The sequence below is a fragment of the Passer domesticus genome, chromosome 7 (genome assembly GCF_036417665.1).
Source record: "Passer domesticus isolate bPasDom1 chromosome 7, bPasDom1.hap1, whole genome shotgun sequence".
NCBI classification, from domain to species: domain Eukaryota; kingdom Metazoa; phylum Chordata; class Aves; order Passeriformes; family Passeridae; genus Passer; species Passer domesticus.
Window position 1 is genome coordinate 39,423,267 of NC_087480.1, and position 17,317 is coordinate 39,440,583.

A 17,317-nucleotide genomic window follows, 5' to 3' on the forward strand; every position below is an offset into this window, starting at 1 on the left:
AGTCTTCAGATTCAATAGTACAAACAGACATTACCTCCCAGTGCCAGCTAGAGAAGCCACTACTCTTTCTTTCTTTCTCATTCCTTCCTAAGATATTCCAGCTGGACTGGTTGCATAGTTGTCCAAGCTGAAGTTTTAAACATAGATTTTTATTAATGAACACAGGTAGGCAGAAATGTGGGTGGACAGCAATTACACAACCAATACCTGATTTTAACTAAAGGCAACAAATCAGCCACACAACCAGCTTGTCTAAAATAACCCCAAGCAGTAGACTTGAGGAGGGGAAGGCAATTGGAGTGAGCAGTGGTCTGGGTCACCCAGACCAGAATCATTCTTTTCCAGGCGGGAATAATCTACAGCTACCTGACAACTACTACTTACTCCAGGCATCTGGTAGATGAAAATGAAAAGGTGAGGAAAGGAGAGGGGCCTGTCTTGGTGTCACTGCAGTGCCTTTATCCTTCCTTAGTCATGAATCACCGAGAAGATCCAGCACAACTCAATGAAAAAGAAAGCATTGAAAAAACCAATCTAACAAAAAGTTATCAAGTACTGCTTGCCACCCACTCAGAAACAGCTTTTCTCCCCACTTAATTCAGCAGCTCCAGTTCTGCTTTGATGTCAGTGACACTCCAGCTACAATAACATTACAACTGCAATGTCAAACAATGAGACAGAAGGGAGACTGATAGTCTGGCTGGAGATACTGGTCAAAAACTGCTCAAAAAAGCCCTCTAACTTATAATACAACCTTTAATTATCATCCCCCACCCTCTGCTCCCCAGCAAACTTATGTAAGAGTACTGTCTCCAAACGGAAAAAAATAATCCAGAAATGTTTCTTTTTTTGTAGTGTACTGTGAAAATATTACCAAAATTTTTTTATTTTATAAACTTACAAGGCAAGAATCGAGCAACAGTCTGAACTTCCTCCCCACCTCCTTCCCCTTATGTCCAAGTGTTGGCATTACACTTGTCACTCTCCTATTTATTTGTTTTCAAACTGACTAACAGACTTAAAAACCCCAAACCTTATATGACAAAAATTCCAGGTGCAATAGTAAGGAGATGCTGAAATATACTGTAAGAGCAGTGTTAAGTGAATAGAAATGCTACTGCCCAGCATAGGCAATAAAAAGCTTCTACTTCATTGTTATTGAAGTGTAAAATGGAAATGTAAAATTCTATTTTATGAACAACTCCATAGGTATTCAGAAAATATTTTCAGTGTCCACCTGATAACTTAAGTCTCAGGACTTCTTTATAGTGTTTTCTTCTTGCTTCTCATTTCTGTGATTGGGAGATGGCTTTTCTTGTAACTGCAGATGTCACCCTCATTTTAAAATAGATGTCAAACAGCTTCACGTTCATAACATATAACTACTGTTTACATAACTACTCTCTAATAAAACCTCAGTTATTCTATTTACCTTCAAAGCAATTTATTTTGGAAGACTGCATTTAAACATCAAATCTTTTAATGAAAGCAGGAAGTCAATAGCAGTAAAAACTAATGAATTTCTTAACAAAACTACCAATGTGCTTGCTTGCTTGCCTGCCTGTTTAATGTACAAGTTCATTTTAAACATCATCATCACAAGAAGGGCTATTTTTTTCTATGTTACATACAAAGCCACCTTTAGACTACTGCAATGTTATTTCAAAATGCAATGGAGCCCCTTGTTTTCACGGCACATATATTTTATCATAGTGAGAGTTCACAATGGCAAAGAATATTTTTCTCACCCTCTGAGCATTATTGTATTTCTATCCATTACACTGTTGACCCAAAGATTTTGATACAGAATTACTGAACTATATCACCTTCAATAAATCAGATCCTCTACTTCAGGCTGTTCAGTCAAGCATGTGATACCATTTCTGCATTAAGACGAAAGGGTATGGCACCATCAGCTTCAGAGAAAAGATGCCCATTTACAAACAACGTGCACAGCAAAAGGCTTTTGTGCCCACTACAACACAGCAGTTTTACCAAAAACTTGAGGCAGGCAGCCTGAGGAGTTGCTAAGAGAAGATAATCCAGGTTGTCCTCATTTCTCTCCCAGATCAGTCAAGTCTAGCTGCTAAGAGAATTGTTAAACATTAATTAAACAAGTGCCCCTGTGGCCAAGAAGGCCAAAGGTATTCTGGGATGCATCAGGAAGAGCTTTGCCAGCTCTTCCAGGGCTGATCCCACCCCTCTGCCCAGCCCTAGTGAGACACATTGGGAATGCTGCATCCAGGTCTGGGCTACTCAGGACAGAGAGACCTGGAGCTCCTGGAGCAGGTCCAGCAGGGGCTGGAGGTGAGAAGGGCGTGGAGCAGCTCTCCCGAGGGCCCTGTGGCTGCTCAGCCTCAAGAGCAGAGCCAGCTGAGAGGGGCCCTCATCCCTGTGTGTCCCTGTGTGCAGGGAGGGCTCAGAGCAAGGACCAGGCTCTGTCCCTGGGCCCAGCAGTGGGACACGAGACCATGGGCAGAAATGGATGCCCAAGGAAGAACTTCTTTCCTGTGCAGTGACCAAGCACTGGAACAGAGACCAGAGAGGCTGTGGAGTCTCCCTCACTTGGAGGTATTCCAGAGCTGTCAGGACACAATCCTGTGCCATGTGCTCTGGAATGACCCTGCTTGAGCAGAGAGGTGGGACCCAATGACCCACTGTGGTCCCTTCCAACCTGATCCATTCTGAGTCTCTGAAAATACCCAAAATGTAAACAAAGAGCAAATCACAGCCACTACCTACAAGCATGATACTTCAAATGAGATTAAGCACAGCAGCAACAGAATGTAATCTCTCCAAAAAAACTAATATGAGCTAACCACCTTATCCTTATGATGATCCAAGCACTCAGACTCATATTTGCATTCTACAACCAAGGAAGACAGATACTGAAACTTCATCTATTTAGCATTTCCAGTGCATTTTAAGACACAGGCATAGAGCAGGGCAAGTTTAAGCTACTTCACAGAAAGTACTCTCCATGCTCATGCTTCACCCCTGCTAAGGACCTAAGCCTATCCACATCAAATCCTCTTCCTTCTCACATTTGCTTCTAAAAGGTTACAAAAGATATTCCAGATCTGTTAAATGGTTAAAAGTCCTGGAAACAAGGGAAAATATGTGGGAAGCACAGAAGAAGGAAATTCAAGGCAGACACTTTTAGCATCAGTAGACTTGTCAAGTTCTTAGGTGTAGTTTCAGAAGCAGCTTATTTGGGCACAACCAGGGCAACACAGCCTCTTAATGCATTTCTTCATTAATGGAAGCCATCTTGAAAGCACTGACTAAATTTTAACTAGCTACCTAAATGCTATTCAGCAATCCTAACAGTAAGGATGACTACACTAACAGCTTGGAATGATGAGAGTAGGTGAAACGGGATAAGGAATATGAGCAACAATTAGTGGAATCGTTACTCTATACTAAATCCACACCAAAATTATCTCGTTTCAAAACCAATGCTAGATTGAAGCAATGCTTAACAGTGCGAGTTATGCAAATACAGTCAAAGGCATCCTTTCAGCTCACTGCAGTAACAGCACTGAGTGAAGCACTGTGCAGAGAATGCTCTAGCAGTCCAAACTCACATCGCCTTACCACCCCTAGAACCTAGCTGCAAATAAGGAAGCAATTGCAAATGCTACAATAGTTGATACAAAAATAGCTTTCAGGGCCCAAACAAAACCAGATAGACTTCTTTGTTGAGTCCTGTAACAGGTTCACTTGCAATAATAGCAGGAATATTACTCATCTGTGAAACGTCTGTTCGTTATCTTATTCTACCTGTTTTCATGACAGAGACTGCAATTGTGTTCTAATAACACAACCTAATCTACACTACAGCTCTGGAGTCACCCAAGGTCAAGAGGCAGCTGTGACAGAAATGGCACTGAGCCTGGAGAATTCCAGCTCTCTTGTTAACAATTGCATAAATAAAAAATTAGCTAGTCAACACACTAGACAAGATTTTCTCTGTAAAAACCCAAACAATATTCAGCACTGACAAGTCTGCTCAAGACTTTTAGGCAGTGTTAAATTACCATTCACACAGGGCTTAAAGTCTTTAAGTAGCAGCAGGAGAGGTCACACAACTGTTGCTGAAAAGCAGGTTAATTCAGGTACGTCTGACTCAGAATGTAATTGAGCCTCACTTGCTTTAAATGATACTGGCAGCCGGTGATTCAATTTGTAGCACTGCTAAAAAAAGCAGTTCCAGAGGCCAAAAATAGCCAGGGGCAAGGTACTCCTTTTGAATTAGACTTTTCATGCAACCTTCAATTACATGAAAAAAATCCCATCCTTAAATATTCTGCAGCCTTTGTGTCAGTCTCAACTTCTAGATTTATAAAAATAGAATATTTTCTTTAGAGCTTGACAACATCATTAGAAGTTGTGTTAGTTTAACACAACCTGGCTTTTAGAGGGGGTGGAGGAAGCCACAGAGGTTGCTTCTGAAATAGAAGCTCCTCGAAATTTCTACTATGTCCAGCAGAGCCAATTCCTAAAGGCTATGATGATGGATTTATTGGCTGGCCCAATTAGGAAGTCAGCAATGCCTCTATGATGACATATTTAAAAAGAAAAAAGGGAACTCAATTCCTCTTTCTTCTGCCTCTCTGAGGGGTGGTGAGGGGGCCCACTGGGTCCGTGCAGCCATTGGGGTCGTGCTGCTGGGGGGACCATCCCAGCACCACGAGCAGCCATGCAGCCAAACCCATGTGGCCGGGGCCAGCAGCGGGAGCAGCCGCGCAGCCAGGACCGCGTGGTCAAAATCGGCGTGGTGCCACACGACCGCTGCCATCTTGGTGTGGCTCACAATGAACTTCACTTGCTTAGCTGCTTTTAGCCAGCCATGCTGCGAGCAGAAGGGCAGAAGCAGCTTTTCTTTTTTGGTGCCCCACATGGGAAAGGCGCTGAGTGGAGTCGATGGCTCGACACGGTGCCAGCCAGCAGTGAGAGCCATGGTGAGCAATTCCCAGTGCACTCCCTGCATGGAATCAACCTTTGAGCGCTGCAGAACTCTATAAAAACTTTACAGCTTATAGAATTTGAGAAGAAAGGAACCTACGGACACCAACTCTCTCCCAAGACATAAAAAAGGAAAAGGTGAAGACATGTGAGGAGAACAACATGGCGATACTAATGGCAGTGGAAAGGAGGGAGGTGGAGGAGGAGGAGGTGCTCCAGGCATCGGAGCTGAGATTCTTCTGCAAGCCATGGTGAGGACTGTAACACAACAAACTGTTTCCCTGTAATTCATGAAGTGCATGAGGGAGATGCAGAATTCACCCATGGGCAGTGGAAAAATAAGGTGCTCACACCAGAGCGTGCGGATGCTGAAAAGCTGTAATCTAGTGAGAAACTTGAAGAGAGACAGAGAGAACCCTTGCTGCCAGAGACAGAGGAAGAGGACCCTTGCTTTTATACTAGAACAGCTCATCCTTAAACACTGCACACCACACACTAAATGGCCCACAAGAAACACTTGTGGGAAGCCTGCTCTGCCCATGGGAGGGACTCACGTTGCAGGATGTTGGGCAGGACTGCTACTTGTGAAAATCAGAACCATGTTTGTTAAGTTCACAGAGGATGGTCTCCTGTGTGAAGGACCCTCCAGCACAACAGAAGAGACTTCTTGCCCTAAACAAACTAAAGAAAAGATTTTCAGAACTGACAAACTGACTATAAACCCCATGTTTTATCTCCTTGCGCGGTCAATGACGAGAAAAGAAGAGCTATGGGGGTGAAGGTGTTCTAAAGGTTTATTTATTTTATTTATCCTCTTTTAATTCCGTTAATAATTTTTTCTTTATACCTTTTAATTTTTGAGCCTGTTTTGCCCTTAGAGTGTTTTCTCCTAATCCTTATCTCACCCCATGAGCCTTTTAGTTGCTCTTTCCCCGCCCTCTTCTGCTCAACTACAGCAGAGGAGAAAAAGTGAATAGGTTTTTTTGGGTGGTTTCTTTTTTGTGGGTACCTGGCTTCTAGCCAACGTCAAACCCATCACAAAATTACCCACAGTTTTAGTGAGTGGTAACAAAAGGCTCAAGTCTCAGTGTTTCCATTAAACACCTACTCTTACACCAGTAACAAACATTTCAAGCTTAACCACAAAAAATGAAAGCTGTTGCCTTATATTTCTTTTTTTAATAGAGCAAACAACATGAGATAGTCACGTGTAAGAGAAAAAAACCCAACCCCCAACATCTCAATGATCTTCCTACCAGTAATGAATAAGAAGTTTGTTTACTTATTTTTTGTAGGAGCCTGAATTCAACTGGGAAAAAGAATATCCTACATGTTCTTATGAAGAGGTTTTGAATTATAACCCTACTTAGAAAAATTTAAAGTACCTAACTTGAAAATCATTCAATCACGAAGGCAAAATGCAATAATCCTGGGAGTAATCTATTAAAAATCCAGTGCCAATTTGATGAATTTTGGTGTTTATGACTTTTAAGTTTTCCTCCAAACAGGGAATGTTGTTTTTCAAAAGGAAGTCCTCTTACTTACTGCTTATTTTGCATGAGACTTATTCTAAATGGAGCAGTCCACAAAGAATTTTTCTCATTCCCAGTCTTCAAAGATATATTCATCTCTAAGAACACATTACAACTATATTATTGCAGTATCAGCAACCAGAAGGATGTAAAATAAAAAATACATGGGATACAATCTCACAAACTACTGCCAGAGTTGTGTTACTAAAACGTACAGAGATCTCCATGGCATGCTGAACCAGCTTAACTCCTTCAAAGCAAAGGGTAAACTTGCACTAATGAACTTTATCCACAGAAACTGAGACTTGACTCAGGGAAAACTAAGATATTGGACTAGATAAGGCTTATCTAGCCCAGTATCTTAAGACAAGACTGAAATATGCTCAGAAAGAAAATAACAGTAGCAGCAAAATCAAGCAACTCTGTACTTCATTTGGTGACTTAACTTCCATTAGCAATCTCCTTGAAGTAGTGACAGCTCTCCAGGAGATTTCAATAGGCATTGTCCCAGACTGCCACGAGACTCCAAGTGTTTGGGCCTTACACACCCTGACTGCAATGCCACCTTGTCCAGCACCTTGAGAGTACAAAGTACATCTGATCGATGTTTTACAGTTATGGCACACATGGACGACTCAGAAAGATCCTTCCATTTTTCAAATTTCCTATTTTTAAGAGTCTTAAAAATAGAACTCAGCTGCCCATCACACCACTGTTACTGCAGCCCAAGCCACGACAAATGACAAGCCAGCCATGCACAGCCAATACTTGCACGATTTGATAATTTAAATTTCCTCTGACTTGTGCTGTGTAAGTCTGGCTAAGCAGCAGATATCCAAATATATGATAAGGCACAGGAAAGGAAAACTAGGCATTGACACTCTTACCACCCATGCAGTTCCTTTACACATATTCCTGTATTCAGTCACTTGCTGTTTTTGGAATAACAGCAATGACATTATGCTAAAACCTAATGACAAACCATTCAAAAGAGAAAATTCTAAAAATGGGTAAGCCAGAGGCAGCTGGAATAGCACTAGTGTATCTCTCATAACTGTGCTGGGAATTATTCAGCAAGCAAAACCTTACAACAACAAAGTATTTAAATGTATTTATTAGCATACTCGAGTCACTGGATTTCCATAGGCTTACTGTCCATTTTTATTGTGTAATGACAACCCACATAGCAGCTTGTCACATCACCACTGACTATTCCCACTTCTCAAAAGCTACACCAAGTTTCTGAAATTACATTAATGAATTATCAGATGTACTTGAAGGAAAGGATTGCTGCCACTCACTTTCCTGTCCTAAAGGCTCCCAATTACTGTCATATAAACTGGTAAATAAGCAAGGGCTTTTTCTCCCTTTTGTCCTCTCCTGGGGAAGGACAAGCTACATTTTTATTTATCAGGTGAATGAATACCTGTATTAGTCATAGGAAGACACTGCAGAAGGTTGGGTTTTTTCTTTTCAACTGAGATTTTAGTTAAAATATACCTGTGACTATTTTAATACCTGTGAGTAATCCTGACTCCACACCCCTTTCCTCTCCTGTAGTAATGTGACAGCCACATCATCACATCCTCAAATGCCAATACCAAGGATTTCTGTGGAAGCCTTTCCTCCTGGTATGTCCTGGAATCACCCACACCATGGCCAAGCTTCAATTTGACAGAGCTCAGGTTCTCTTCTCAACCGATCTAGTGAATCTAAAAACTCACATCAAAACTGCTGTGAGCAGAGAATTCTCTTCAGAAATACACCCACAGACATCCCTACCCCGCCCCTGAGTGCTATTTTGTTAGAAGCATTTGACAGAAAAGTTCCACTGAGAAAGGAGTGACCAGAAAAGCTTACTACAGATCTGTTTGCTGAAGTCATGTAAATCCTCAGATTTACAGAAAATCAGGAGGGAAATACTGCATTTCTATGAACTACAGTGGAGGTGTTGACACTTAGGTTATTCTGCCTTAACTGATGAATTTCCAATACTCCTGGTAAACCAATGAATGTTAAAAGAAAAAAAAAAGACTGAAAGCTACTTGCCAGTGTTGATACCATCTTATTAGTCCTATTTTTATTTTCCCCTTTTGCAAATGCTACAGAAATGAGAAAGAACATCATGCATTAAGGACAGATTAAAATTTTGCCAAGTTTCCCCCCACTAAGAATATATTCTGCAAAAATCACACTGCTCAGAGAGAAGATAAAGTCTTAAGTCTAGTAATAATTAGAGAAAAGGGGTAAATTCAGTGTAACTTAAGGAATTTATTGTGATTGGCAACCAACTGGGCTGTGCCTTTTTGCTTCCCACTTAAGGTGTTTGAGAGCTTTGTGCACAGCCTTTCACTTTATTATTTTAATAAAAATTAGAAGTAACTTGCACTCCAACAGAACTTTCATGCCTACAGGCAGGTCACCACTAAAATGCTAAGCAGCATCACTGAAGGGAAAACCAAAAAGCTCAATTTCCCAATGCATTTTGGCATGAGTTAGAACTTGGTTATTCCACGTACCTCCACTCTCATACTGTTATCAACAGGGAACCTCTTCTAAAAAAAGAGATGATTTAGAGGGTTTCCAAACACAGCCAACCCTTACTTTGAGCATCTTTTCTGTGCACTGAAATTATTCATGTCCCTGAAGATTCTTAACAGAAATACATCCTTAAAATGGCATAAAATGTTCAGAAGACAAAACCAGATGGAATCAAAGTAAGATGTCTTCAAACCAAGAAATGGCTTTGTAAAAACTACAAAACAGTGGACAAGCAGCATTAAAAGGTAGCAAGAATGAGGTATATTCAGCTAGCATGATTTAATACAGCACAAGTACAGGAAACTAACAATCCACACAGGTTAGAAAGCCCAGAAGACAATCCTGCTGGCTCACATCTCTTCAGTAGACTCTGACAATAGCTGGCAACAAACAGTTACATTTTAAATAGTCTGGTCTACTCCAAACAACCAAGTTTAAGCAATTCTCACTGCCCTGAATAACATTTTCTTTCCACTGTTATGATTCACTTACAAAGAAGTTACAGTGTCAACCTGCTATCCATAAGGCCTGGTAGACTAACATTCAATTTGACTATATGTTTTGCAGCATTAATAAGGTTTCCTTTTTAATTAATTCTACAGGAGGCCTTCTAACACAATTAAATGACAGAATGACTCATGAAACAGGAAGGACAGCCTGAGTGCCTTTGGTTTAACTAACCCAGTCCATCTCATCAGGCCAGTTTAGCCCAACTTATTTTTATCTTTCTCCACGTCTCCCTTCAAATTTACAGCAACAAGGTGGTCACAATGCTCCCTAACTTCTCATCAGTTCCAGAGGAAGCAGTGATGTTTCAACAGTCCTCAGTAAATGCTAAGAACAAGGAGTACCACAGGTTGCTCCATTATCCAAATCACTACTCTGCAACTCTGAAATATAAAGCAATGAAACGAAGAGGCACCAAGCCATCTCTGTTACCTGCATTAGCTGGCTGAATTGATGAGTGAAAGAAAAATAGAGAATACCAGAGAATGAAAGATCATTAAAGAGAACAGGAGAGGTAAAGATAACCATGCATCCAGGAAAAAAAAGTCCTACAAAGAAAACAGAGCACTTTAGCAAGCAAAGAGATAAAAGACTCCTTAGAGAAAAGTTATTTCAAGTCTGAAAAGGTACATCAGAGAGTGCTATTTCCTTTAATTGCTTTACTAATTTATGAGACTTTGCCCTGTTCTCATCTATTTCTGATCCAAAACCCACATCCCCTCAAAACAAGCAAGACCAAGAATTCCTGTCCTTCAGAGCTGCTAAATAAGAGCAAGCCATTTCCCAGCTTCCAAAACTTTCTGGATTTTGTCTACCCTTACAATGACTAACAACAATGCAGGTGCTAGTGACAATTCCTGCATGATGATAAACAGCTATTTATCAAGATCTTTCCAATGTGATTAATTAGTTCATTAGGGGACTGGTGATTTGGTATGAAGCCCCACAGACACGTCTAGGACCAACTTCCCAGATGCTATGTTAAACAAACAATTGCTCCAGCAGAGCTCAAGAAACACATATGCAACATCATACATAGCTGTGAAGATTTTTCATTTGCAGAGGGTTGGGGCTGAGATTTGCTTCACAATTCCTGCTCTTCCTTCCATACATAGATTGTAAAGCAGGACAGCATGTTGCTATTTCCTATGTCCTCAAACCACCTCAATCTGTGGCACAAAACCCAAGCTTGATTTTCTTACAATGAAATAGGAATTTTAAATTGTGACACACCACAAACAGAGATGATTGCTTCACTGGACTCATAAGCAGATTTTTCAAGATTTCATTAGCATAATGTTCACTTATAAAGGCAGGGGAACTTTTTCTACTAAGCTTCCCAGAGAACAGCTTATATCCAGAAAGGTGAGATTTAATTATCATTAGGCCTGTGTAACTGCCAGAATCATTAATGGTCATTAAATAATGTTTATGCAACATGCCACAATTGAGGAACGCCACATAAGCTAATCAAACTCACTTTCTACAATTTGCATTACAATTTGGTTTCCATTAATTTCAAGGTCTCTCCTTCAGTTCTTGCATCTTAGCTCAGAACTGAAAAAAAAAAAAAAACCCACACAGGACAAAACACTTTATCTTGCTGTACTGTGAGTGGCTGGATAATAAAGCCCTAACAGTTCCATTTGTTGTTGTAACATCAAATAGCACCTCAAGGACTTCCATTCTAAAGTGGTAACAAAAGGACTGGAGGTGGAAGGAGAACAAGATGAAAGAATGTGACTTACAGGAAAAATAAGTCAACAGTAAGAGTTTTCTTTCAGTCACTTTTCAAGGGCATTTATATTACACAGTGACTGTGCTAAGACACAGAGAAGTTACTAATTCAAACACAGTTGCTACAGAAAGTGAAGAGTGCCATGTCATTATGAGTAACGTTTACTCTAAAAACAAAGCACGGAGAAAGTTAAATGCTACCAGGAGTGTTCCACAGAACTTGGTTCATTAACAAGCAGGTAATTAAGACCATCCTCTGTGAATTTCAATTCATTCCCTTTGTAATACCTTCCCTGAACCTTACTCCTTTTGCCCTAAAGATAGCACTTAATTTTGAGCTGGAGACCAACACTGGCTGACACAATTTATCAAAAATATTTAGTTGCAAGTCTCTGAAAACCTCCAATGCACAGCAAAGAGGTGAGATTCCTGCCACTCTAGTAGATGTCTCCTTCCTAGCAAGGAAGTTAAAAAGTTGTAGTTAAAAACCCTTCCAACTTGCTCACTATCTGAACTAAACTAAGTGCTCAAAATGAGTTCAGGAGAAAGTGCTGAGAAGACCTTAGATCCAAGCTATAAACATTCCTGCTCCATCAGCTGATCAACCAGCATTTTGTTAACAACAACAGATTTAAAAGCAACCATACCTCAACTTTCAAAGCTTATCCTCACAGGGTCTAGTAAACACGGAAGCATCCTGAAAAATAATTACATTTGGAATGTCCAGATTTTTATTTAAGATTAACAGCCTGCTTTGAAACAGTATTTACTTAGACAACTTTAAAAACACCTATTAAACTGGAATAGCAGAGAGATGAGACCAACCAGGCTTTCCATGTTAAAACAAAAAAAACCCCAAAAACTAAAAGAAATAAGGAACCACCTGCGAGATCTCATTTTCCCAGCCTAGCACACTTCAGCTACACCAAACACTTTGTTTCTTTAGTTCTCTTGTACCTGAAGCAGTCCTGTCTCAGATCAATATAATATGCACACCACAAACACCAGAAAATCAGTAATTGAAAATTAATACTTCAAAAAGTGGTTTTGGAAGCAATCTGTAGTGAGAGGGGTCTATCCAGCAAGAGGCAAGAACAACATGTCCTTCTGGTGGTTTTAGTGACCATGGCTGGAAGGCATAACTGTCAATAAAGCCTCCTGCTTCTGTAATATTGAATTCCAGGCTCACCACAGTGTTCCCTGACACAAACACTCTCTTCTGGGTTCTTTGTATCAAATTACATGGCAACTCTGTCACAATCTACGTGAAGCAAGTGAAAGATCTGTTCCTCCAGCAACACTTCCACCACTTTTCAGTTTAACTGCGTATCTTCCATTTCTTATGTAGCAGAAAAAGAAAAGAAGAATCCTTTTGTGTGTCAAAACAATCCTCCTCACATCTCTCTCTCATACGAAGATTTTTGTCTAAATTCCTAAAAATGTCTTCATTCTAACAAGGTAGCTTACATTGTAGCTCACATAGGCCTCTATCTACTTTGAACAATCAAGTGATGAAGAGAGATCTTATTCCCCATGTGATTTTTTAGGATTCCTAAAATACTTTTTTTTCCCCCCTGGGGGAAGAACAGGTAACCTAGCATGTGGGGCAGAAGTTTTCATGTAAAAGTCTGCCTAGGATGTCCAGGTCCTTTTGTAAATGCATATATGCCCTGATGCATATGAGAAATCATCTCTACCCACTGAGGCTTCCCTTAGACCCCCTGCAGCTGCCTTCCTTCTCACTCCATTAGAAGTAATCCCAATGTGAGGCCAGCACACCCATCACACCTGCATGAAACACCTCTCTGCACTTTCTAACACAGAGCAGTGCACAACTGGTACTGCCCCTGACAACACACATTTACAGCTAATTATTTCGAATTCCTGCTATTTCTATCACCAGAATCTCCTCTTCTCCAGCTGATAGCACCAAATATGATGCTACCATGGAGTAACAGGAAAGCTGTTTCCTCAAGCGCTCTAACCAGAAATTATTTTTATATCAGAAACATCTATTTATAATAGGCCATCAGGACTTTTGCACCTTCTTACCCATTAACCCATTTCCACAAATAAAAAACCTCATTAGGAAATCAGTTAGCCCTTGGAAATCTAATACCATTTCAATTTTAACCATACTGGTAATGAAGAAAATGAGACTGATGCAAAAAGTAATTATCAAGAGATGCACTTCTTCAGCAAAACAAGTGGTCAGCCTCAGTGATGGGAACTGCACCTAATTCTGGGCACACTGTGGAACCTGTGCTCAGAAAGGAAAGTAATATACCATAAGTAAACATTTGTGGTTTTCTTTCTCACCTAGCAGAGTCCCTAGACTTCATTACTGTAACAGAGCCTACATGGAATCTTGAAGGTCACACTGAAATTTCAGTTGGTGCAGTGTGTTTATATAATAATCTTTCACAATAGCAGCATATTATATCTTTATTCCTGTATGATAATGGTTTCCCACTTGTTACCTAGTACAGTCCAAGACATTAACTTCAAAACTGCTAATTCTATGTTTTATCTGCCATGTACTTTGAGTCAGATTTGTTTTTTCTGGCCCACCAGCCAATGTTACTCGGGATGCTCCAGCAAACAACCACCTGATTTACTGGGTCTGGGAAAAACCACCACAAAACCACACAGACTTTCATCTGCAAAATGATTCCATGAATCCATGGTGGGAGAGGAATTTTAAACAATGAGTGGGCTGTGCAAAAAAATACAAAGTTTTATAAAGGTCACCTGCTTGAAAGATACATTACAGTGGTTTTTCCATCACTGTTCTGAGATTCCTGGGAAGTTTGGGAATCTACATGCAGGTGAGTTCTTTCCTTCTAATTCAGCTTTACATGTCACACCATTGGAAAGCTATGACTCCACAAGTTCTTTCAAATGGCTGAAACATTTTTTCCCCGGGTATCCAGCATGTAAACTGTAATTCTTGATGCAGAATGTAATAAAAAAAGGTAATTATCCTTCATATCACTACATATTACAGACTGGGAAAGGTCAATTTCCTAAGTATCATAAAACAACCTTTTACAGCACTAGTTAGTTAAGAGATAGAGATCCCAATTAAATGGGTGTTAGTTTTTGCCATCACTATGAAAGCTAGCCAGCATCAGTGCCACCCAAGACTTCCGAACCCCATACAAAGTAATTAAAGCATTATTTAATATACACTCACTGAATCTCAACTTCTGTGAAGCTTAATTCAACAAGATTGATAATGGCTCCACCCAGATTGCTGGTGAATCATTGGCAACACGTCAGAAGTTTCCAAAAGCATTCCTGCTCATTTCTCTTCAGCTTTAGCACAAGCACTTTTATATAATAATACACGCCTCAAGACGCCCCTGAATTAAACTCTGTGATATTAATGTCTGCAATTTCCACATTCATATATTCATCTGTTCACTGGAACATTAGTTTTTTAAATTATCAGCACACAACAATCCCATCAGAAATTTCTAAAATATTTTGCTTTAAATTAAGCTACTTTGGATACAGAGTTGACAAAAAAAACCTCACAAAAACAAACAACAAAACACCAGAAACCACACAAGTTACTTCCCACTTATGTCAATGAAGGTTCCTGCTGCTCATAAGTGATTGACAAACTCAAGTCTCTGGTTGTCAAAACAAACTGCTCTGATGGTACCTGCCTTTCTAAATTCCCCTCCAAGCAGCCTGTCAAGCTGTCTGCTTTGACAGACCCTTTTCTAGGACAGGAAGGCAAAGCCACAAGCCATCACAGGGAAAGGAAAACGTGCCTGATAACGTCTGCTTCTATTTATGTTAGTGGGAACCATAACTTCATTATCAACCTTGTGTCTTAATGCACTGCAGAAAGCCACGGAGCTCCTGGTGAAGCTTAGAAAGTGGCAATAATGTACCAGCTGCTCCTGAACACGGGTTATTTATACAGCCATGAAGTCCCACGTTAGCTTCATTGACTTCAAACGCAGCAATACAGACATTTATAGCTGACAAAATTAACCACCTCCACATCCTCATCAGCCTGGAAGAAGTAAGAAAATGCAAGTTTAGGAATACATTAACTTCTGCCTCAGAGTATTCCTGTATTATCTCACAATTCTATAACCAAATAATGTGAATAGAGTATAAATGCTGCATTTATCTTCCAGCAGAGTCATTAAATGACAGCATTGCTACACCAGTTACAATGATTAAAGCAGCTCAGCTGCAATCCAGGTTACTTTGAACCTTTTAATTATTTTTGCAAATTTTTATTTTTTTCCCCCACTTCAGCCATTTTCAATATGGCAAAAAACCCACCGAAAACCATAGCTTCTGCTGGAGGAAGAAATGATTTGTCACGCATACTTGACTAAAATGTATAAAAATAAGATAAACACTCTGGACAAAAAGGCGTGCAGAGGTAAACAAAACACTCCCAGGTCCTAGGGGGAAAAACCAAAGCCTGCATCAGTTCCCTGCTTTAAAACAAGACAGACCTCACAATGGCTTTTGAAGACAAAACCTGACACCAGGACATTCCCGACCATCAAAGCAAATTAAATCCCAGCTACACCAACACCGCACCCCCGGCACGAAACCCTACCCACTCTGTGGGTGTAATCCAACAGCCAAAACAATGCCAGGGTGGAAAAACTAGTGCAAGGCAGGGCGATCCTGCGCGGTTTCCCCATCGTTTGTCCCCATGCAGAGGCAGCCGCGGCCACCTCGCTCTTCCCTCAGGCACGACAGACAAAAGAGCCACAACCCAGGGCGGAGAGGTGTCCCGGGGACGGGTAGGGCTCTATCATTAATTTCCCTCCGTCTCTGCTGTTCAACGCGACAGAGGGACGAATTTTCTCAAGGAGAGGCAGGCAGAGCCCCTGGAAAAAACAACGACAGGCAGAGGGGGCACACACAAAAGCCGCCTGTCCCTCGGCCGCCGCAGCCTGAGGCGATGCCGCCTCTCCCCACCCCCAGCCGGACCCAGTCGCTCTCGCCTCGCCCCCATCGGGCACAGCGAACCGCGGTCCCTCCCCGCCTGCCCGAGGCGTTCGGAAATCGAGCCCGGCCGGAGCCTGAGGCCTGGCGAGGCACAAAGTCACGGAATTGTTAGAAGTAGAAAGCACCTCTGGAGATCATCTCGTCCCAGCGCCCGCCCCTCCGCCTCCTTTCTCGGCAAGGCGGGCAGAGCTCTCCCGCCCTATTGTTCCCCGCACCCCGCGGCGGAGGCAGCGCACTCACCACGCGGGCCGGGCTTCCTGCAGCGCCCAGCGGCCCCCTCAGCTCCGGCACACCGGGGCTGCCACAGCGCCCTGCTGCTGCTCCTCCAGTAGTACACGCGGGCCCCGAGGCAGCGCCGCCATCGCCCGCCGCCGCCCCGCTGCCACTCCGGCAGCGGCCATCTTGTGCGTCGACTACTTCTCTCACCGCCCACCTCCCTCCCTCCCTGCACCACCCGCCCCTTCCTGCGCCCGCCTCCCCCCGCAGCCGGGACGCGACGGGACGGGGAGAAATAGCCGAGTCACGGCCTGGAGCCCGTGAGGGCAGGGCGGGCGAACTATGGCCCGTCTCGGGCAGGGTACCTCGCGCTCCGTCAGGGACCGTCTGCAATGTCAGATGCCTTCCTCTTTTCAGGTGGGGTCTTTTTCCCCTCTCAGCTCCTGTTGTCATAGTTCGCGGGCTCGGGGGTGGAGGGCGAGGCTTGTCACACCAGGAGTGGCTCCTGGGGAGCGCTCTGTGTTTTGGGAGCTTGCTGAGGGCCCCCGCCCGCCATTTTCTCTCCCTCAGGAACCTCTGTTGGTGGACCCTGCGGTTGCCTCATGCCCTCACACCTGACTGCTTCAAGCCGGTTACTTTTCTGACTTCGGGGGAAAATGACGCAAATTAATTCCCTCTTACGTGGCCGTGCAGGGTAAAGCTTTCGGGGTTTTGCCCACCAGTCCCAAGTGAAGGCGTAGAGATGGACTCGGTACTGGAGAAGGTCCCCCGTAGCTTTGTGTGCTGCAGGACACAAATCATCCTTAGCTTTAACCAACAACACA

At 42.2% G+C, this 17,317-nt stretch overlaps 1 protein-coding gene across 9 annotated transcripts in view; it reads right to left on the reverse strand.

The window, feature by feature from the left end:
• Positions 1-17,086, reverse strand: part of RC3H1 (ring finger and CCCH-type domains 1) — a 58,583-nt gene extending 41,497 nt beyond the window's left edge. For 7 of the 9 annotated variants that reach the window (XM_064427873.1, XM_064427877.1, XM_064427876.1 and 4 more), the window contains exon 1: positions 16,518-16,697. The gene's annotated coding sequence lies outside the window, so the exon portion shown is untranslated. Of the gene's footprint in view, positions 1-16,402; positions 16,477-16,517; positions 16,698-16,858 lie in introns of those variants that run through there. The other 2 variants (XM_064427867.1, XM_064427869.1) reach the window with 2 other exon arrangements.
• Positions 17,087-17,317: the final 231 nt, after the last annotated feature.